The sequence below is a fragment of the Sminthopsis crassicaudata genome, chromosome 2 (genome assembly GCF_048593235.1).
Source record: "Sminthopsis crassicaudata isolate SCR6 chromosome 2, ASM4859323v1, whole genome shotgun sequence".
Taxonomy (NCBI): Eukaryota; Metazoa; Chordata; class Mammalia; order Dasyuromorphia; family Dasyuridae; genus Sminthopsis; species Sminthopsis crassicaudata.
The window spans coordinates 524,343,227-524,364,889 of NC_133618.1; the positions used below are offsets into that span (position 1 = coordinate 524,343,227).

At 37.8% G+C, this 21,663-nt stretch overlaps 1 protein-coding gene across 4 annotated transcripts in view; it reads right to left on the bottom strand.

Annotated features, from left to right (window-relative positions):
- The window catches only part of ATOSA (atos homolog A), a 113,865-nt gene extending 93,568 nt beyond the window's left edge, over positions 1 to 20,297 (bottom strand). For 2 of the 4 annotated variants that reach the window (XM_074294537.1, XM_074294542.1), the window contains exons 1-3: positions 20,184 to 20,297; positions 6,624 to 6,667; positions 2,261 to 2,346 (exon numbers count right to left, since the gene is read on the bottom strand). The gene's annotated coding sequence lies outside the window, so the exon portion shown is untranslated. The remainder of the gene's footprint in view (positions 1 to 2,260; positions 2,347 to 6,623; positions 6,668 to 20,183) is intronic. The other 2 variants (XM_074294538.1, XM_074294541.1) reach the window with 2 other exon arrangements.
- Positions 20,298 to 21,663: the final 1,366 nt, after the last annotated feature.

The following is a 21,663-nucleotide window of genomic DNA, read 5'->3' on the forward strand; positions in this document are numbered from 1 at the left end:
CTCAACCTTTTTAAATAGGGGGCTAGTTCACTGTCCCTCAGATTGTGGGAGAGCCGGACTATAGTAAAAGCAAAAGCTCACACTCTGTCTCAGCCCCTCAGCCCATTTGCCATAACCTGGCAGGCCGCACAAACGTCATCAGCAGGCTGCATCTGTGGGCCGTAGTTTGAGAACCCCTGTATTATACCATGCTCCTCTCTTTGTAATTAATTATATTTTAAAAGGTGTTAATCTAACTTCCCTTCATTTTACAAATAACCAATGAGAACCAGAGAACTTAGATGACAGATGGGTAGTAAGAGTAGAAGAAGTAGAAGTACAAGAGCCAGAATTTAAATCCAATTCCTCTGGCTACAAATTCAGCATTCTTATTCAACCATCTGATTTTCGATACAGGAAAACCTGAGGCCTATAGATAACCAATGACTTGACCTTATATCTGTTAGCTGAGTATTGGTACGCCCATGATACCAAGAGTTCAGTTATATATATAGTCATCTGAAAAATGTAATTCTTAGGCATTTCTGTCATCCTTTTTTTCTTTAGTGGTAGAGCCAAGCCTAAGATCTAGATCTGACTTTAATTCCAATGTTCTTTCCAACACGTCACTATTATTTAGAGTGCATGATGAGAATGAGGTATCCCTGAAGGAGTCTTTCTTTTACAGGAGCACTGACATAGACTGTCATACACCCTCATATATACAAATGTATTAGAGTTAGGCATGGTCTTAATATGCGAAAACCTGAGATTTAATAAATGTGGTGTCACACTCAAAGGTTCTATTAAGACGCCTCATTGAAGCAAGAGGAGACTGCCTGCCTTTTGGAAAGAGATGCCAGTAGAATAAAGGTTCTGATAGGTCCTACTAAAACTGAAAAGATTACTTTAAATACAGTCCAGCAACAGATTGTATCTGTTATTTGAAAAACAGTTTAAAGAAGAGCATCCAGGACAACTTCTTCACTTTCTATCCAGGTGCTCTCTTTGGTCTTACCTTCCCTTCATGTCTCATGTTACCTTCTCATCTTCATCTTACAAAATTTTTTACTTATACATCATTGGTCTATCAGCATCCTCTGCTCCTCTGATTGTAAGGTGGAGTAAAAGCTCCCCTCCTTTCTTTCCTTCTCCTCTTCTCCTCTCTTCCTCACCCTTAAGCTTTCTTTTGGGTCCTCTTTGTCTCTATTAGATTATAAGCTCCTCAAAAGCAGAGACTGCTTTTCTAATCTCTGTAATCTCCACTGCACAATGTCTGGCACATAGTAGGCATTTAAAAAATGTTTGTTAATTGACTGATGATAGGGATAAAAAAAAAAAGATACTCATCAGAAGATGATGCTAGATGATCACTTTTTTTGGTCCATGGCAGTTCAAGAGAGAAACAAAAATATAAAATAACACCCAGTCTTTTCTAACCTTTCTCTGCTTCCACAGTGATAGGATAAAAAAAAAAAAAATAAAAAATAAAAGATGGCAGAAAGGCCTACCAATCACATTTTAAACCATCTATAAATATTAATTGAACTCTTGGTATCATGGGTATACCAACACTCAACCAACAGAACCAAACTATATCTATATTGACACTCTTGCTACAGAGAGAGGGGCAAAACAAGTACCATCATTCCCTGGGATACCTTGTTATCTCATTTTGAAATGCTGTGGATGAACAATGAGCAAAGAGAAACCCACAAAGATGGCTGAAACAGCCATGAAATTGTTGGAGAAGATAAAAAGAAGCATGATAAGAAAATAACAGTGGATTTGGAGACTATGGGTCTAAGTCTAAGACATAAGTTTGAATCTAGGCTCAATAATTTCGTTTATCTTGGTTTAGTCAAACCACTTTCTTTTTGGACTTCAGGTTCCTTATCTGTAAATTTAGGTCTAGTTCTTCATCTTGCTACTGTGACGGATTCTTTTGGCAGAATATGTTAAAGCCCATGGATGCCTTCTCAGAATGTTTTTAAGTACATAAAATAAAATACACAGCAATACAAAGGAAATCAATTATATCAAAAAAAATTTCACAGATTCAGGTTACAAATTCTTGATCTATACTAGAAGCTTTGACAACTCCAATATAGCATGATTCTAACAGAGAAACTTGATGAAGAACTTGAAAAAGCATTAAATTACATAAACACTGTGGTTATTTTTCAATTGTGTCCAACTTTTGGTGACCCCATTTGGGATTTTCTTAGCAAATATACTGTTTATTTTACTTATCTGAGGCAAATAAGGTTAAATGACTTACTCACAAAGCTAATGACTGAGGCATAGATCTTCTTGACTCCAAGTCTGACATCACTGTAAATGTAGGAACAAGGAAGTATACAGCCCCTGCCAAAAAGTGCAAAATCAGAGGGACCAATTTAAAAGTCCATTAAAAGTCTACAACCTACATATATCACATTTTAACAATAAAATTAGAAGACACTAGTCATAAATGTAGAAAGACCACTGAACTGTATCAGGATACAACTTTTTTTTTTGAGCAAAGTGAGATGAAGTCTTTTTTAATTGTCTCTAACCAATATTGTCCCTATAATTTGCAAAGGATGGAAGAACATAAGAAGGGAGATTAAAAGCTCAGCTCCATTTCCCAAAGATAAATAAAGTCCTAAAAATATCTGTCTTGGTCAGTAAGGTACTGATTATTAAGTCAAATGAGTCTTCCTCACCATCGTCTTTACCATCATATTCATGCAATTATCAGACTTACACTTTTACAACATTTCTTACATCTATCCCCTTCCTTCCACTAACTTTATTTCCAGCCTTTCTCATCTGTTATTCCTGAACTATTGTAATAGCCTCCTAAGTGGCATTTTAGTTCTGTATCTTTTCTCCAATTCATTCTCAATATAGAAGCCAAAATAATATTTCTACAATACACGTACAACCATACTGTTCTCTTAAACTCCAGTTGTTCTCTATTAGAACAGTGGGAAGAGTACTAAGCTCTGAATTCAGAGCTGGGTTTATATTCCACATCTGATGCATTAATAATCTCTGGGTCTTAAAATTCCTCAACTATAAAATGAGAAGCAACTAGATGGTTCAGTGGTTAGAGCACCAGGCTTGTATTCAAGAAGACCTTAAGTTCAAATAGTATCTCAGACTCTTACTAATCGTGTGATCCTGGGCAAGTCACTTATCCCAATTTGCCCTAGTCTCCTCATCTGTTAAGTGAACTGGAGATGGAAATCAAAGACCACTCCAGTTAGTATCTTGGCCAAGAAAACTCTACATAAGATCTCAGGGAGCCAGACATGACTGAAATAATTCAAAAACAACAAGAGGATTAGATTAGACGCCTCTGAAATCCCTTCCATAGATCTAGACCTGCAAAATCAAACAAAAACCACTCTGGCTGGGATTTAAAATCCTTTACAAACTGACTCCAAAATTACTGTAGTTCCTCTTTTTATAGAGGGAATGAAGAACACAGCTAGACAGAATCCTGTAGCACAGGAAATCACCAGTATATCCTGAACAGTTGGAGGTTTTCACTGTCCCTAAAAAAGACAGCTAGTTCCCTCATCCTATCCTCCTAAAGAAGAGAAAGATAATCTCAGCAAAGAAGTAAGACATGAGCAATCAGCTATGGGACAATGTGACTTCTCCACTGGCTAGAGAAGAGATGAATAGGATGGATGGGAGAGCAGCTGGCTCCCAGGGCCGCTAAAGTAACTATGATATAATCACTGATGGAGCAGCTGATCTTTTATAAGTTTACAAAAATGCCTGGATAGAAAGAGAACGGACTTTTTGCAAAGGCCAGCAATAGAGAAACTCCTATCTCCCTACTATCTCCTTGGCATTCAGCTTTCTCAGTGTGCTTACTTCCTATTTAAAAAAAAAAAAAAAAAAAATTGTTGATTTCTATATAGGCCACATGTCTTTGAAAACAAGCCTCTTTGTCTCAAATATACTTCATTGTGTGGGTGGGTGGGTTCTTGGGAGGATTAAAAGAGGACATAGAGAAGGAACTTATGGTTTGCTCTGAACAAAGACAGAAAGCAACTCCTAAATAGTTGGGATATTAGCTAGGGGCTCAAAATAAATCAAGAAGACTTTTATTGAAAGCATATTAATTCTTGTGCAGCAAAATGACTATGGATATATATACATATATTGTGTTTAACATATACTTTAACATTATTTAACATGCATTGGTCTACCTGCCATCTAGGAGGGAGTGGGGGAAGGAGGGGAAAAGTTGGAACAGAAGGTTTTGCAAGGGTCAATGCTGAAAAATTACCCATGCATATATCTTGTAAATAAAAAGCTATAATTAAAAAAAAAAAAAGAAAGAAAGCATATTAGCTCCCCCAGCTCTGAATTCCAAGCCAGTACTCTTCCCACTGTTCTATCTAATAGAGAACTGGAATTTAGGAGAATGGTATGGTTGTAGCTGTATTATTTAACTTCTAATAATATCATTATTAATCCAGACTCTCCTGGATTTCCTTAGGTAAATAAAAGAGTTAACAATAAGTATGGTAGGGGAAGAAGGACTGGAAAGTAGAGAGGAAGTAACTCTGTTGAGGTACCTCAAAAAGTCCTTTTATTCTTCACCTAAACTTCAAGGAAACACCCCCTCCCTTAGAAGAGAGAGAAACCAAAAGAAATAACTTGGGGTTGGGGGGGAGGGAGGGAGAAATCAGCCTTAGAGGAAGGATTGGAGACAGACTACTCAATTGAGAATGGGAATCAGAAAGGGTTCGTAGAAGACCATGTGTTTTCTTAGGCAGTAATTTCCCTTCCACCACAATCGTGGATAGATTACCTTTTTAGTTTGACAGTACTTTCCTCCCCTTTATAAACTCTACTATTTGGCCAAATTGGACATTTTGTCCACTCTAACACATAAAGTCCAATTTCTTATCTCTCTGTCTCTTCATAGTCTCCGCCATTTCTGAAATGCCTTCCTTCCTTCTGCCTCTAAGTATCCTTCCTTTCCTTTAAAATTTAGTTCAAGCATTGTCTCATACATACTGCCTTTCTTGATCCACAAGGAGTGGATCTTTCCTCTCCCCCCTAGAATGATAATGCCATGGTACCAAATTTACTGTATGTTTAGTTTGTATATATTTTAAAATTCAGATATAGCTTTCTTTATGGAACCTACGCTCCTCAAAAGCAGAGAGACTGTTTGTCCTTTGTCTCTGTAACCTAGCACAAGGCCTGGCACATTGTGAACATTTAAGAAATGCATGTTGATTGATAAAGATGAATACACCAAATTAGATATCAGTACAACAACTCCAACCTCATATATTTTTAAAAGCTGTTGACTGAAAAAATGGAAAATAAATTATGTAAAAGAGTTGATTGTAAAGCTCTCTCATTATTCCTGAAAAGTGGAAAGTTGCCTTAACAATCCAAAAACTGGACAATCCAGCAAAGGGCTGATCTTGTTCAGTTTAGATATATGGCAGACAAGTACAACAGCAATTTATAGCACAAACATATCTGCAGAATTCTGAAGGGGGAATGACAAGAGATTTTGAAAAATAATGCTTCACAAAACAGCATAAGGAAGCAAAGGGGGAAATGATCTGCAGGGAATTTTAGCACAAACTCCAGCTAAATTAGATCATATTGAGAGTATATGCAAATGAAGCTATAAGGAGGACAACAAAGTGACATTAATTAGAACAGATCTGCTAACATCTCTTATCCATTTTCATCACTGACAATGTAAAAACCCTTGCAATTGAACTCCATCTTTCTTGAAAGAAGCTTCTTCAAGGTGTGGGTGAAAGGATATTGGCTTTGGAGTCAGAGGTTGAGGGTTAAATCCTGCTTCTGATTTGGAAGAATTTAATAATATTAGCTGTGTGAATTAACTTCTCAAGGCTTTAGTTTCCTATTCAGGTAAATGGAGATAATGTCTTCAAATAAAACCTGAAACCTGAAAGCACTGGATTAATGTGATAAAGAGTTACCTATTATTTGGTAGCTAAGTTAAGAGTGCCAAGCCTGGAGAAAGAAAGATCTGAATTCAAATCTAGAATCAGATATTTACTATCTGTGTGACCCTAGAAAAGTCACTTAACCCTGTTCACTTCAAATTTCTCGTCTGTAAAATGAGCTGGAGAAGAAAATGGCAAAACACTCTGATATCTTTGGCAGGACCCCAAATGGGGTCACAAAGAGTCAGACAGAGCTGAAATGACAACAACTCAACAATTATTACTACTACAAAGAAAGTGGTGGTTGCTGATGGTAGAAATCATTCCTGGTTCTAATAAACATTAGAAATCTATACTGAACATGTATAATTTATATCAGATTGCTTGAAGTCAAGGGGAAGAAAAAAAAAATCTGGAACTCAAAATCCTACCAAAATGAAATGTTGAAAACTATCTTTACATGTATTTGGAAAAATAAAATACTATTGAGAAAAAAAATCTGTACAGAAGGGAATGTAATTTTAAAAGCAACCTTTTGGGTGCCAGGTGCAGTTAAGCAGTTTAGCCTCTGGCTACTTAGAATTTCAGAGTTCAAGAGATCCACCATCTAAAGTACTCAGCATTGTGCTGAGTAGTAGGCTCTGTATAAAGCTATTATAATTATTCTCCATACAGATCTGAGCCAAAGTCACTAACCTGTACATGATTTTCTGCAGCAGGCCACATCTTCACAGAATTCCCTAAGAGAAAAAAAGTATAAAATTACCCATTGTGCCTATTATCTATTGCTCAACAAAATAAAATAAATTGAGCAAATTTTGCCTTTAAAGGCCATTCCTCCAATATGCCTTCCACAAATGTTAAGTTTATATATGTATTGCATGATAGCTACAACCACAGAAATCACAATGTTCAATGATCTTTCAAGTATCCATATCAAGCAAATAATAAAATAAGCAAATGTATGCTCCTACAAAAAAAGTAATCATACAGAATCATAGATGATGTCCTTTGTGATTTTTTTTTTTTTAAAGAAAAATTGCTTATAAATGGAGAAATTCTTTCTATATTCCTAACTGTGGATATTAGGTTAATTACATGAAGCTGTGAAAGGCTTTGGGCACTCCCTCCTTAGTGTGATCTGAAGCACCTCAAAAAAGATCAGCTCCTCAGCTGCACAGGAAAGAAAGTGTAAAGTATATAAGTATGTATATTGCCCAGGTTTTGACACACTAGCCCACTAAGCTAATCTATCAGAACACACATCTTGGATAAGCACTACAAAAAGGTGATACAATTAGGGCCAGAATTGAATACATCAAAGGCATTTAAATGGACTATATGTGAAAAAACCACAGTACTCTTAACAAACCCAAGCACCACCTGCAATAAAATGTTTTTATCAATATATTTTTTTATTTTTTAAAATAAATATCCTAGTGATGTTATATGCAATCATGGAATAGCATGATCTGTGGAGGAAAAAAAACCTCTAAATTACAAGTGTCCCAAACAACAGAAAGATACATAGTGGTCCTAAGAAGGCTGCAACATATTACCTATGATGATTTGAACATGAAAAGTGGCATAAAAGATGCAATCAGTGACACCTTGGTTGGAAAAGGAGATGAGCTGATCATTTAGTAAGAATAAGAGATTAGAGATACACCACTCAAGGATGGAAGCCCTATACTATCAACAGAACTCCAGCATGTAGGGGCAGAGAAACCGTCCATAGACCTTTAGAAAGACTGTGCAAGGATATCACAGCTATGGATAGATGCAAGCTATATTGCCAGAGGGCATATGCACACTAATGAAGTCACAGATGTCCAATAATATGTCATTTGTCATATGGATTTATGTTGTTTATAAGCACATTCTCTTGCTTTTCAAATTTCTCAGAGACAGGGGTCCTTCTTAGAAATACCTCTTATTTCATTATATCTTAGTTTTCAATTAAGGCTAAAGCACATTCATTCTCTTAGTACAGGCTGCCACATCTACCTGGAATGCTTTCCCTATCTTTCCTCTATATAAATTCTTCTGTGTTCAGGCTCACATCTCATCTTCTCCATAAGCTCTTCTCCACCTACTCCAGCTCACTCTTGTCCTTTAAATTCAAAATATTTATAATCATTTATAGTTTACATATTTATAATCAGTAATATATAGCTTTACACTTATTTTGTACATTCACTAACTTTTTTGACTACTTATTATATTGACCATACATTTAAGGGACTCTTATACATTTTTGTGCATTTCCTTTGGGATCTAGTGATGTACAAATAAGCCTAATGATAGAGTTTTTAAAATGTAATCTTTCAATATTCTTTCATTTTAGAGTAAACCTTTCTGAACACATGAAAAACACCAATATCAATAACACCACAATAACCATGCAAAAAACCTTCCTTCCCCCACTACTGAAGTCCATTAACCACTTAGCTTTTTTACTGACTAATTGTGTACATCTCAAAATAGAGAATTTCACAGCATCTGTCAAAAGAATTCTTTTTGCCATTAACCAATTCAGCCTTTAACAATACATCATTTTGTCAGACTGTCATGAACACAAATAGTGACCCCTTCCCCTTACTGCCTTACCAGAAAGCACTCCTGGGTTGCTGTGACCCAATAAGGCATCTCCTGTTAGCCAACCAGGGGGTGAGCTCCTCTACACTTATCCAGGATACTTCCCCATGCTGGAAGCCCTTTTATCCTAGCAGGGCCAGGCAGAGCTTGTACTCCTGGAGCACTAGCCTTTGAGAAGCAATGCACCTTCTTGCCAAAGTGAGGTCTTGGAAGGGGGCTGGAGCTGCAGAATATCTCACATTATCATCATACCTTCCTGCCAAGATGAGGCATTGGAATAGGACTTGGGTGGAGGACCGCTTTGCATCATCATCCCATTAATTGTTCAATGCTATTAATACAAAGAGACTTCTAGGAGTAGTCTCTCTCTGGGTGTTGGCCAAACTGGGTAATGAAGAAGCCTACACATATTATATGGGAGGTACATTAATATAGGGCACATTAATATAGTGTCTGATTGCTGCTGAAATCATACCGTAGCGAGCCATTACTGAAAGAGCCAAGAGAGCAAGTATGAGTGCTGGATTTGGAGTCCCAGGACCTGGGTTCAAATTCCATCTCTTCTACCTGATTTGAGTGTGAACTTGAGCAAAACATTTCTTTGGGTCTCAGTCATCCTCTTCTCTAAAGTCAGAATAGGGCAGCTAAGTGAAACAGTCTTCCCGAGTACAAATCTGGTCTAAAATCCTAGACTCTGGACAAGTTACTTAATCCTGTTTGCTTCAGTTTTACATGTATTTTAAAAAATAAGCCGGAGGAGGAAATGGCAAATTGTTCCAATATCTTTGCCAAGAAAACCCCAACTGGGGTCACAAAGAATCAGACACACTGAAATGACTAAATAACAAAAAATAAGGGTATTGATGACCCCCTAAAGTCCTTTCTAGTTCTAAAGCTGTTACCCTCCAATTTGGTAATTAACTGTGATCTCTATTTCCAACTTTACAATTTAAACCCAGTTGACAATATTTCATTCCCTCTCCTGCTAATTTTCCTTCCTCTTCCAGGACTGTGTGCTCTAGAAATGAATGTGCACGTGCATGGTTTGGTTTATACAAAGGCCTCAGAAAGAGCTGCATAAAATCTCCAGGTCTTTTTCACATGTGGGAAAGAGACCTCCCAGTATAACTCATGTGCTATGAATAAAGTTCAACAGAAATGTGTATCACATCTGTGATAAATCAAATTGCCTGCTTGCCTGGCCTCCATCAGAGCCCAACAGCTCAATGGAACAAAAAAGACAATTGTAGAAGTGATCCCAGGCCCTACAGAGGACTGTCTCGCTGCAGTGCTACAAAGCAGATGCAAGCTACGCTACCTTCTCTAGCCTAAAGTAGAGAAATGAAATTCTGCACCTGCAGATTTTGTTCTACCATTCCGTGCAGTTGGTTGGTATTTCAAAAACATGTTCAGTTGCTAATGAGAATGTTACATACAATAGAAAGAACAAATATGAAACACTCTTTGCAAACATAGAAAGATAGCATTGTTCAATTTCATTCACCCCATACCTTCAGAATAGCCCACAGCTGGAAATTCACAGTATCACTGCTCTGCATCAAAGCACTGCCAATTCGAGTATGTTACCAGTCAGTGCAGCAGAACAAAATTTCTAAAATAGTCTTCAGATTTATATGAAGGCAGCTGGTGGTACAATGGAAAGAGCACTGGGCCTGGAGTTAGGAAGCTTTGAGTCTAAATGTGACCTCACACACTTAGGAGGTTGTGATCCTGGGACAAGTCACTTAAACTGTTTGCCTCAGTTACCTTAATTGTAAAATGGGGACCAAGTGACATAACATTAGTAAAAGGTTCTTAGCATATAGCTCTCAGCACATAATAAGTGCATTATAAATGCTTATCCTTTTCCCTGCCTGTGCACTCTGGACTCTAAAGTCCAAAGGAATTGGACAGTGCTTGTGGGGATATCACAGGGAAAAAACCATTAACTGTGATCTGATCTAAAGTATACAAGCATAAACCAGCACATGGACTTCCTGGAAATTGTCTTTCCTGGAAACATTATACTTCAGAAAGATATACGCTGGTGTACTGAGAAATAACTTTCTTATAACTATAGAAAACATCCAGCTTCTTTTTACAGAGATGAACTCAAAATGCAGTCCAGCTTCTCCAGGAGCTGGGTTAAGTGACTTGCCCAAGGTCACACAGAGAGGAAGTGTTAAGCCTCTGAGGTCACATTTGAACCCAGGTTCTCCTGACTTCATGGACTGAACTCTATCCACTGCACCATCTAACTGCCCCTTTACTATTGTTTTTGATGGAAAATTTTTCTCCCTTAAATCACCAATCCACAATGAAAATGTGTGAACTCTCCCTAGGATATTCTCATCTATTGAGCATAGGGGAAGGGACAATTTTGTAGAAAGATGACTACCAGAAATTCTCATGTGACTTTAGTTTGAATATTATTTACTACAATATTATGTTGGTTTGGCCATCCATTTATGTCAACAAGTCTGGGAAAGGAAAAAGCATGGAATTAAGTCAATGGTCTAGTAAGGTTGGAACTGAAATTCTCATTTGGTGGTTTGGCTTGTGCATTATTTACCACAATAGTTTGTAGACCTGGTCATCTATTATTTACAAGGGTCAACAAATCTGGAAAAAGAAATTGTATGTAATTAAGCTGATGGTCCAATAAGGTTTGAATTGAAATTCTCATGTGGTAGAGTTTGGTTTGTGTATTATTTACTATAATAGTTTGTAGATCTGGTCATCTATTATTTGTAAGGGTCAATAAATCTGGGAGAGGAAATTGTATGGAATTAAGTCAACTGCCCAATTAGGTTGGAATTTTTCGATAATTCTGTCATGAACAAGAGGCAGTATAGTGGGTCTTGCTTCTCAGACCCCCAGTCAATGATCTAAAATTAAATTATAGATAAAGTGATCATCCACCATACTCCTGTCCAACCCCCAGTCAAAGAGTTGTTTTTTTTTTCCTTTTAGGACTTTTAACAAGGCAGATTACTCTTCATCTTCATTGCCATTTTTACTTCCTTATATGGAATATCTGGCAATAAATATGGTAGTAAAATTCAAATGTGGTGATTCCACTGTTATTGATGATGAGGAGAGCTCACTTTAAGAAATGCTTGAAAACCTACTTCATTTTACATAGCTGTACTGATTCCCATTTCATTTATAAATGTTTTTGGAATAGTCTGGTTTAGTTAAATCCCCTACCAGGCTTTCTCCAAGCTTCCTTTATCCTCTACTCTTTTCACTGTTTTATGAATTAATATTGGTCAATCTTTTACCATCCTCATTCAAAATGGTTTGCAAATAAGCTTATATAAATTAGTGTTGCCCTTAAGTACTATGACTCCCTATTTGGCAAACAGATCAAGTGTTTGCTTCTTAAGTTGTCTCTTGGTTTCCTCATTATGACAACTATTTACAATATTTAAACAAATCCAAGAAATGGTGGTAATCAGACTTAATTTTTTTTTTTAAATCTATTTCTCAGTTTTTAAAATCAACCACTTCATGAGCTTGGTGTAGAATTGAAAAAAAGAGAAAGTAGCTTGGAGTGTTCTTGGAAAATTATATAGCACTTTCACAATATGCTTCTGTGACACAAAAACTCATCTCTTTAATACCAGAGTTATCCAAGTATTATATGAATACGAAGCAAGAAATACTTATCTCTGAAAAATCAAGATTTCAGAAAGCAATGAAACATGGTGGGTATAAATAGGTTGCATCATATTACCAATAGTGATTTATACATAAGTAATAGCATAAAAAGTCATCAAGGCAAGTAAATAATGAGACAGCTAGATGGCACAGTGGATGGAGCACCATCCCTGGAGTGAAGAGGACCTGAATTCAAATTTGACCTCAGACACTTAAGACTTATCAAATGACCCTGGATAAATCACTTAACCCCAATTGCCTTTTCAAACAAAACAAAAAAAGTAAGTAAATAATTAGAAAAATAGGTGTACAGTTAGTGATCAATAATGATATAAAAGAGATGAATAGTTTAAATGCTGCCCTAATATAGTGGAATATCTAAGATGGGTACCATCAAGGCAACTTCCCCCTCTACCCCCACTGGCAAGTTTTGCAGACATGGTATGTCTCAGTACAAAGATTCATCGACGGGATCGCTGTCACAATGGGAGCAGGAGAAAGGGGCATGCCCTGGGCCAGAAGGCATGGCTCCTCAAGCACGACTAACCCCTGGGCCAAAGGCTTGCAGAGCTGGCTCTCTCCTTGGGGCTTTCAGGCCTGTTCTGCTCTGGTTTTTTAACCTGAACACTGATACTGAGGGACAGACATTTAAGAGTCACTGCCCCAGGGAACCAAGGGATTCCTGAGCTGCTCCTAACTAAGGAGGATTCCATCCCACCACTCCCACAGCTCTCACCAAGACTTTTGGAGGAGTTATGAATAAAAATACTAGTCACAAGAACATTAGTATTTACCATGTATCAGGCACTATACTGTGAGCTTATTTGATTTTCACAACTCTGAGAGGTAGGTACTATTATTATCCCCATTTTATAAACAAAGAAATCAGACAAACAGGTTAAGAGATTAAAAGTTACAATGCCAGTAGTATCTGAGGTCAAATTTGAATACAGATCTTCCAGATTTCAAGCCCAGTATTCTATCCACTGCACCACCTGTAAGAGGAAAGTTCAGCTTCCCTAAAGGGAGACAGCACAGAGCTGAGCTCATGGTGCATGGTTTACTGACACTACTCAGATCCTACTGATTCTCCCCAACCAAAAAAATCCTTCTTTTATAATAAAACAAACAAAATAAACACATTGGCCATGTCTGACAATGCACATGCTTAGGATGCATCGCAGGATGGGCACATGAGTCAATTAAGATAATTAATGTATATAAAGAATTTTGTAAGTTTAAAAGTAATCTGTCAGATACTGAGCAGTTAATAGAACCAGAATCCAGCTCTTTACTCCAGTAACAGCTCTTTCTAGACAGAGGAGGATGACTTTTGCATTTAATCCTAAAAGCAATAAGACCCAGAGTTTATTGATTAAGGAATGACATAGTCAGGCCCATGTTTTAGAAATATCAACTTGGCAGCTGTTGGTGGAGAGTGGATTGGAGAGGGAAGAACCTGGGATTCAATGAATCCAATTAGGAGTTACTGCAATAGGCCCAAAGTGACAAAGGCCCATGTGGGTGAAGAAAACAGTCTGGATGGGAACATCTCATATGACATATCATGGCATGGAAGTAGAATCGACAAGACTCTAATAGGATATAGGAGCTGAGGGAGAACAGAGTTAAGAATGACCCAAGAGTATAAACTTAGGTATCTGTAAGAGGGTAGTGGCCATGACAAAGATGGTGATGGAGAAAAAAGGGTGGAGTTCAGGGATAAGAAATTCCCTCCAAGATATGCTGAATTTGAGCTATCAACAGAAAATCTAGGAGGAGATAGATAAAAAATAATTGGTGACATAAGACCAGATAAGCTGGATAAAGACATTTACAAAGAGGGGGTAACTGAACCCATTGGAACTGATTAAATCACCAAGAGAAAGTATAAAGCTGGAAGACAGAGAGCCAAGGAAGCACCTCACAGGCCTCCCAGTCTAATTAAGACATTGTTGCTAACATGAAGAGTGAGCAAGTTCATTTGCAAAGAGATGCAAAGTGACTGAGGATGGGGAAGCAATAGGCTTTGAAAAAAAAAAAAAAAAAAAAGAGAAAAGGATAGGGGAGGAGGAAAAGAGATATAGGACAATCACTTGTCAGTTATCTGAGTTCTAGGGTATATTTCTGAACTAAAGAAAATATTGAAGAGAAAAATTTGGTGATCACCTAAGATCTTTTTACTAAAACACTTTATTTTTGAGAAAATAATACTGCTTAAAAATTAACACAGAAATTTATAATATTCTACTAGAAACCGATTATGTTCCCTAGGAGCTAAGCACTTGAGCCACTGAAATATATCCATATTATCAAGAAAATGGCACTGAAAAGAACATGGGGGGCGAGGGTAAGCTGGAGAAGAAGGAGCCAGGAGAGAGAAATTCTTAATTCTGTTATTAAATAGCTGTCTGTGTATCTCTAGGCAAATCATTCCACCTTCCTTAGTTAGCTTATGTAAAATGAGGACATTGTATTCTTTTCTATTCAAACATTCTCTGATTCTCTTATTTATTCTCACTGGCTGGGACACCAAGGGTAAGATATTCTTAACCTTCAATTAGTTTGAAAGTCAGAGTAGGTGACAGGGTTATTCTGATATCTACAACTTTCACCATAACCAAGGAGGCCTATTTTATGTTATAATTGAACTGCCTTTAATAAAGAAATATCAAGTCTTTTTTTTTTTTTTTTTTTTAAACCAACCAAGGGACAGAGTAGCACAAAATGCACAAAATAGGTTTACAGGGACTCCAGAGGTGAATTTATTCCCAGAACTCTTGCTGTGTAAGACAATAACACAGCCTACCATTTCCCCCCAGGGACGTTCCCCCTCCATGATTATTAGGACACAATTAAGGAAGTAATGTCTAGTAAAAATGCTGCATGTCAGGATTCTTATAATTCCCAAAGACAATTATTGACATTGAGATGACACAATGTAATATTGGATTTACTGCCTCCCTTTGCTGGAGGTATGACAGGGATAACCCAAAAAACATTTTTAAAAAATCGCTCATAGAATTAATTTGTAGTTTTAAAGATCTATTTCAAAAATACATCTATAGAAATTACAAATGTGGCTATTCCTGGTCACAAGTTAACATCCTAAAAGTAGCTTGTCTTTGGTTGGCCTATCATGTTCACTAGAACACAACTGCCACTCAATGCTAAGTCCCCAAATCACTGATTTGGACCTGGAAGTAAATTCAAAGGTCATTTATTTTGTAGATGTGGAAACTGAGAGCACATTGGTCACATTGGTAATCAACAGCAAAAGCAGGATTCAAATTCAGATCCTTGGATTCCAAACCTATAGCTGTTTACACCAGGACCAGGAGAAGCTAGATTTACATTCCCTCTCCCTTGGAGGAAAGAGGAGAGGAAGGAATCATCTCTACTTCTCAAATCCTTCCTCCCCATTCCTCATATTTCATATGGGGGAGGGAGGAACCCTGGACCAATGATTCCATCAGTACAGGAACTCTCAATTCTGTACAAGTACAATAACTCTTCAGAATAGGGAGATCCCTCCTCTCCCCAGATCCACAGTAATAAAATCTCAGAAAACTGCCCAGAGCTCTAAGACATCACTCAACTTGTCCTATAGCCAGCACTGGTCAGAAACTTGAACTTCCTGTTGTTGTTCGGTCATAATCAATTCTTCTTGACCCCCATTTGGGGTTTTCTTGGTGGAGATACTGGACTGGTTTGCCATCCCTTTTCCAGCTCATTTTACAGATGGGGAAACTGAGGCAAAAAGGATTAAATGACTCACCCAGGATCCCTCAACTAGTGTCTGAGGCTGGATTTGAACTCAGGAAGAAGGGTCTTCCTGATTCCAAACCCAGTGCTCTGCCCACTGTATTATCTTGTGGCCCTGAAACTAGAACTCGGGTCTTCCTGTAGTCCAAAATCAGTCCTATGACCTCCCTCTCTTTAACCCCCCACTGTTTTATATCTATTGGAAAAGGTGGGAACATTTTATTTTAATCTGATTATTCCACAATTAAATAAAAGCTTAAAATGTAAATGTGTGGTGGGTGTAATTCAACAACTCTTAAATTAATCAGGCCAAGAGAAGTTTGCTAGGACCGAGGGCCGGAAGAACACCACGGAGGGGGAAAGGTCACATAACCACCTGGGAGGTAAAAGAGCAAGAGTTAGGGACATTGTTCTCTTCACATTTTTACCCAATGTGGACCCCGGGGTCAAACAGAACCTGTGTGGCTTGGCTGGAACATTGCCCTGGAGCTGTGTGACACAAGAGGCTGCTTTTCACCATCTACAATTATGCATAGTTTGGCTACCTTCCTTCCCTTTTTTTCCCCTCTATTTTTATAACAAGGCTGATTTCTTAAAGAAACTTCATTCCCAGAGGATTCTTTAAAACATCTATGTAGCTATATGACCTCAGTCATGTCCTTAAAATGATTTGTTTCTCAATTTCCAGATCTGCAAATATGATTGCAAATTTTAGCTTCTTTTGTAATCTCAATGCTTAGCAAAGTGCTTAACAAATGTTTACTGATTGATTGACATCATGGAATTTATGGGATGGTGGGCAGCTAGGTGGTACAGTAGATAAAATCATCTGGGTTGGAATCAGAAGGACCTAAATTCAAATTGGATACTTACCATCTGTGTGACATAGGGAAAGTCACCCTGATTACCATATCCCCACCCCCCAAAAAAAGATATATGGGAGGTAAATTTTGTATGTTATGGACATGAAGTTACTTTGGACATTGAAAAAGCCGTATAGGAATATAAGCATGGCATTGATGAAAATTCTATGGCAATATTAGTTTAAGGGTTTTGTTTATTCTACAAAGGAGTACAATAAATTTAAGAGTTAGAAAAGATAATCATGGATTTTGAACTCAAGGCCCATTAACTTGATTTTTAAAAATTTATAACAATCTTAATATAGTTTCCTTTGTAAACTATGTACATAAAATTTTAAGCATTTGCAAACATTTTAAGAAGGGTTCTCTAGGTTTCACTAGATTGTAAGACACACACACACACACACACACACACACACACACACACACACACATAAAGGTAAGGGCCTCTGCCTTCAAGATTTTCTAGTTCAAGCCCCTAATTTACAGGTGAAAAAAACTGGGATGTTAAAGAGGAAATTAAATTGCTGTACCTAGGACCACATGAGTACAAAATAGCAGAGTTGAGCTATTAACCAAGGTTACTGGAATCCAATTCCAGCATTCTTTCTAATGTTCCATCTTCAAGCTCACAAAAAAATTTTTTATAACAGTAACAGCTAATATTTATAACAGCCATTCTTAATTTTAGATATTTTTGTTGTTATTAAATGGATTTTTTTTCCCAATAGAACTGAAGATTAAGGAACCAGTCATTCTTCTAGGGTACAGCTTTCCATAGTTCTCGTTTTTCAAAAAGCACTTATATTAATGCAAGAATATAACCTGAAATCAAGAGCCTGTTATTAGTCAATACCAAAGACCAAATCATTACTTATTTTTCCTTTAATCCTCATCAAAAGGATTTTTTGTTTGCTTAATTTGGAACCTCAGCCCAGTGGTCAACAATCTCTGGTCCATGGGTCAGATTCAGCCCCATAGATAAGTAACTATACAACAGCTGCTTCTCAGGGTCATGTGCCAGGGAGGCACCTCTCCTTAGAGAGCTTTCCTTCCTCCAGAAGGAGGAATGTGAGATCACTGTGTTAAAGAATGAGGTCGATGCAATGGAAATAAATTTCAAGTAATGTAGTCTCCCTCATCCTGAAGAATGGATAGTTACTGCCTTCATGAGCATGGACTATCCTCATGAAGAAGACAATTGTACAAACAATTGTAAGGGGAATGCTATGCCCTTTTCTATCCTTCCAGCTGTAACTGGCATGAGGGAGAACAAATGCAGGATGGAAGGAATCATAGGCTATTTGTTAGAACTAGAAAGAACTTTAGAGATAATCTATCCAAGACTTCATAGTGCAGGAACTTAATGTTTGGAGAGGGGTGACTTGTTCAAGTGGCAGCCTGGGATTGAATCCATCATCCTACTGTGTTTTCCCTTTTCCTTGTTGCTTTTCTGAGAAATAAAGGCAATAAATTCTCTAGAGATACAGCATGGAATAGAGAAGAAAAAAGAACTCCATTTGAGAGTCAAGAAAAACTGGATTCTAATTTCTCTCTCATTCTAGGGGCTTTGGTCTACTTCATTACCTCTGAGGGTCCCCAGGTTATTTTCTAAGATCCAAAATTACAGATGAGATAGCAATTTGCATAGGGGACTGGAGTTAACATCCTAGTAGTTGTATGAATCACTGTTATTCAATCTTGTTATTCTCTTCATAACCCCATTTGAGATTTCCTTGTCAAAGATACTAACTGGAGTGGTCTGCTATTTTCTTCTCCAGGTCATTTTTTAGATGAAGAAAGTGAGGCAGAAAGAGTTAAGTGACTTGCCCAAGATCACATTGCCAGTAGGTGTCCGAGGCCAGATTTGAACTAAGGAACATAGTCCCTTTTTAGCTCCTTTAAACTTCAGTTTCAGAAAAAAGGATTAAAAAAAGGGGGGGGAGGGAGTTAATCAGGTAATTTCCAAAGTCTTTTCTATACCACAAGTTTTCTATTTTAGATAAGTTAGTATAGCACATTTTCCCCATAATGTTTTTTATGATTTTACTTTCATAAGTAACTGGTCCAGAACTCAGCTCCCACCGCTCATACTTGAAAAGGAAAACTTCCAGGGTTGAGATAGAGCTCTAAACTTGTCAGGAAGATATGAGTTCAAAATTAACGTCAGACACTGTGATCCAGAACAAGTCACTTAACCGGTTTGCCCAGGTTTCCTTAACTGTGAAATCAGATTAATGGAACCCATTTCACAGAGTTGTGAGGATCAAATGAGAAAATATCTGTAATGTACTTAGCACAATAACTGGCACAGTAGGGGCTATATAAATGCTTATTTCCACCCTTACCCATTTGGCAAAATTAATTAGCCATAAGGTCATTTAACTATAGAGTTAGAAAGTTCAATCCTCTCATTTTACACTTAAGAAATTTGCCTCACCCCCACCCCAAACAAATTACAAAAGGTTATATACAAAAGGCAGTAATTGGCAGTCTGAATTCAAATTCAGGTCTTTTGATTCCAAACCCAGAGCTACAACCCTTGGACAGGAGATCAATGAATGCTTTTCATTGGAAAGCTGAACCCATTTCTAAAAGATCCGCCGTTTTTGCAATTAATCAGGATGAGGACTTTCATACCTGTACAAATTTCCTATTATGGAAATATCCTATAGCAATGCAGATTGGCAATTTATCTTCAAACTGTATGAGACACTGAGAGGTTAAGTGAGCCGGATCCCGGAATGTTCCCGAGGCTGGATTTCATCCCAGGTTTTCTTTATAACTTCAGCCTTCTCTCCACTATACCAGTTAGCCTCGGAAACTTGGGAACCTGAAATCTGAACAAGGGATTTCACCCAAGCCTCTGCCCAATCGCCTCTCCAGACAAATGTAGTCCCATCCTCACATTTTCATGCGAAGGATTTATCACAGATGACTGTCGTCACTTTTGCCTATAAACTAATCAATAGACAATTTCGAACTGCTTTTCCTAAATCCGTTTTCTCACAAGTATGGGACATGAATATCTTCCAGTTCTATCCACCTCTCGCGAAAATGCAAAGCAGCAATACATGCCATAGTAGATACGAAGTTCGGCTCAACTAAGAAAACCAGATTGCTTTATTTTATCCAAGCTTTTTCCCCAAATTTACTTTTCCCCAAAATTACTGATTGCCCAAGCTACTGATTCAAAATCATTATGATGTTCTGAATATATAATCCAAAAGCCACAGAAATCTTCTCATCTTCTTAACTTGGGATCCAGAGATCCCCCACAGATTTGAGGGGTACAAAACAGTCCTCGACAACTCAATTCAGCCCCGATTCATTCAGTCGAAGAACTTAACTGAAATCTTTTACTCACCAGGTTGGGTATCGTAGATAAGGAAGCTCTGTCTGGGCAAGCGAAGAAAGCCAAGAAATAAGAAGCTGCCAGATCCTCGAGGCTCCCAGCTGTAACGAGGAAGAGATGTACTTAGACAGAGCAGTGGGGCTGTGGGAGGAGCCTCGTGGAGGGAGGAGTCAGAAGGGAAATGGATCTGTGGGGTTGAGGAGATAAACCTTCTCTGCACGTGGATTTGCCTGAGATGCTACAAACCCGGCTAGAAAAAGAAGTTGCTGTGGTTCTTCCGGAGCTTGATTAGATTAGAGCCTTTCAGACCTGATCCTAACCAGCCTAATGATTTGCTTTTAAAATTGAGGAGGAAATTAAAAAAAAAAGTTTGAGGAGCAGCTAGGTGGAGCAGCTCATGGAGTGTCTGACCTGCAGTCAAGAAGGCTTATCTTATCTTCCTGAGTTCAAATTCGACCTCCAGCTGTGTGACGCGGGGCAGGTTACTTAAATTACCTTTGCCCCATCCCCCCAAAATAAAAGAAAGAAAGAATAAAATGGAAGGTGTGGTATAGTGGCGCAAGAATTAGTCTTAGATTAGGAAGCCCGGCTGGGTTTGGGTTCTATCTTTGAACTTTAAGTAGCTATTATTTTAGGCAAACAATTTCATTATTTTCCAGTGGCCCCCAGGCAACTCTGAAAGCTTAAATTATTCCTAGGGAGGGTTGTGGTTGTGGTTCTCACTGAGGACCTCAGACTACTGGGCGTTACTATATCAACAGCAGAAAACGTGTCACTCTTCCTTCTAATTTCAGATCCAGTTTAGAAAAGGACTCCACCCCATGGGTCTTTCCTCTTTAGCCACAAGAGCACTAAATCTGGTTCATTATGATGATTATTTTTATTTTGGAAATGTCCTTCTTTGAAAACTTGGCTTTTTCTGCCTCTACCCTTTATTATCAAGCTTGGTTTATGAAATTAAGAACTGGAAGTAACCTTAGAGATCATGTAATGTCCAAACACACCTCATTTTTTACAAATCAGGAAACTGAAATCCAGAGAGATCAAACAACATGTCCAGTCTGAAACAAGTATATGTCCAGTTTGAAAAAAAGCAGTAAAGATCACTTCTAGTACTAGTTGTGTCCTAGGGTGCAAGGGGTAGTGGATTTGGAATGAGGTGACTTGGATTTTAACTTTTGCTGTGACTATTATAGAAGCAAATGGTGGCCCAGGGAATAGAGAGCTCTAGGTCTCTCAGGAAGATCTGAGTTCAAAACTGATCTCAGATACTAGCTGCGTGACCCTTCACTTCATCTCTGTTTGCTTCAGCTTCCTCATCCGTAAAATGGGGATAATTGTAGCCCCTGTCTCCTAAGGATTTTTGTGCCAATCAAATAATAATTGTAAAGCACTTGACACAGAGACAGACACAGAGAAAGCACTATATTAACATCAGCTATTATCATTAGTTTCATGATTGTATACAAAGCACTTAATGTTTCAAAAACTA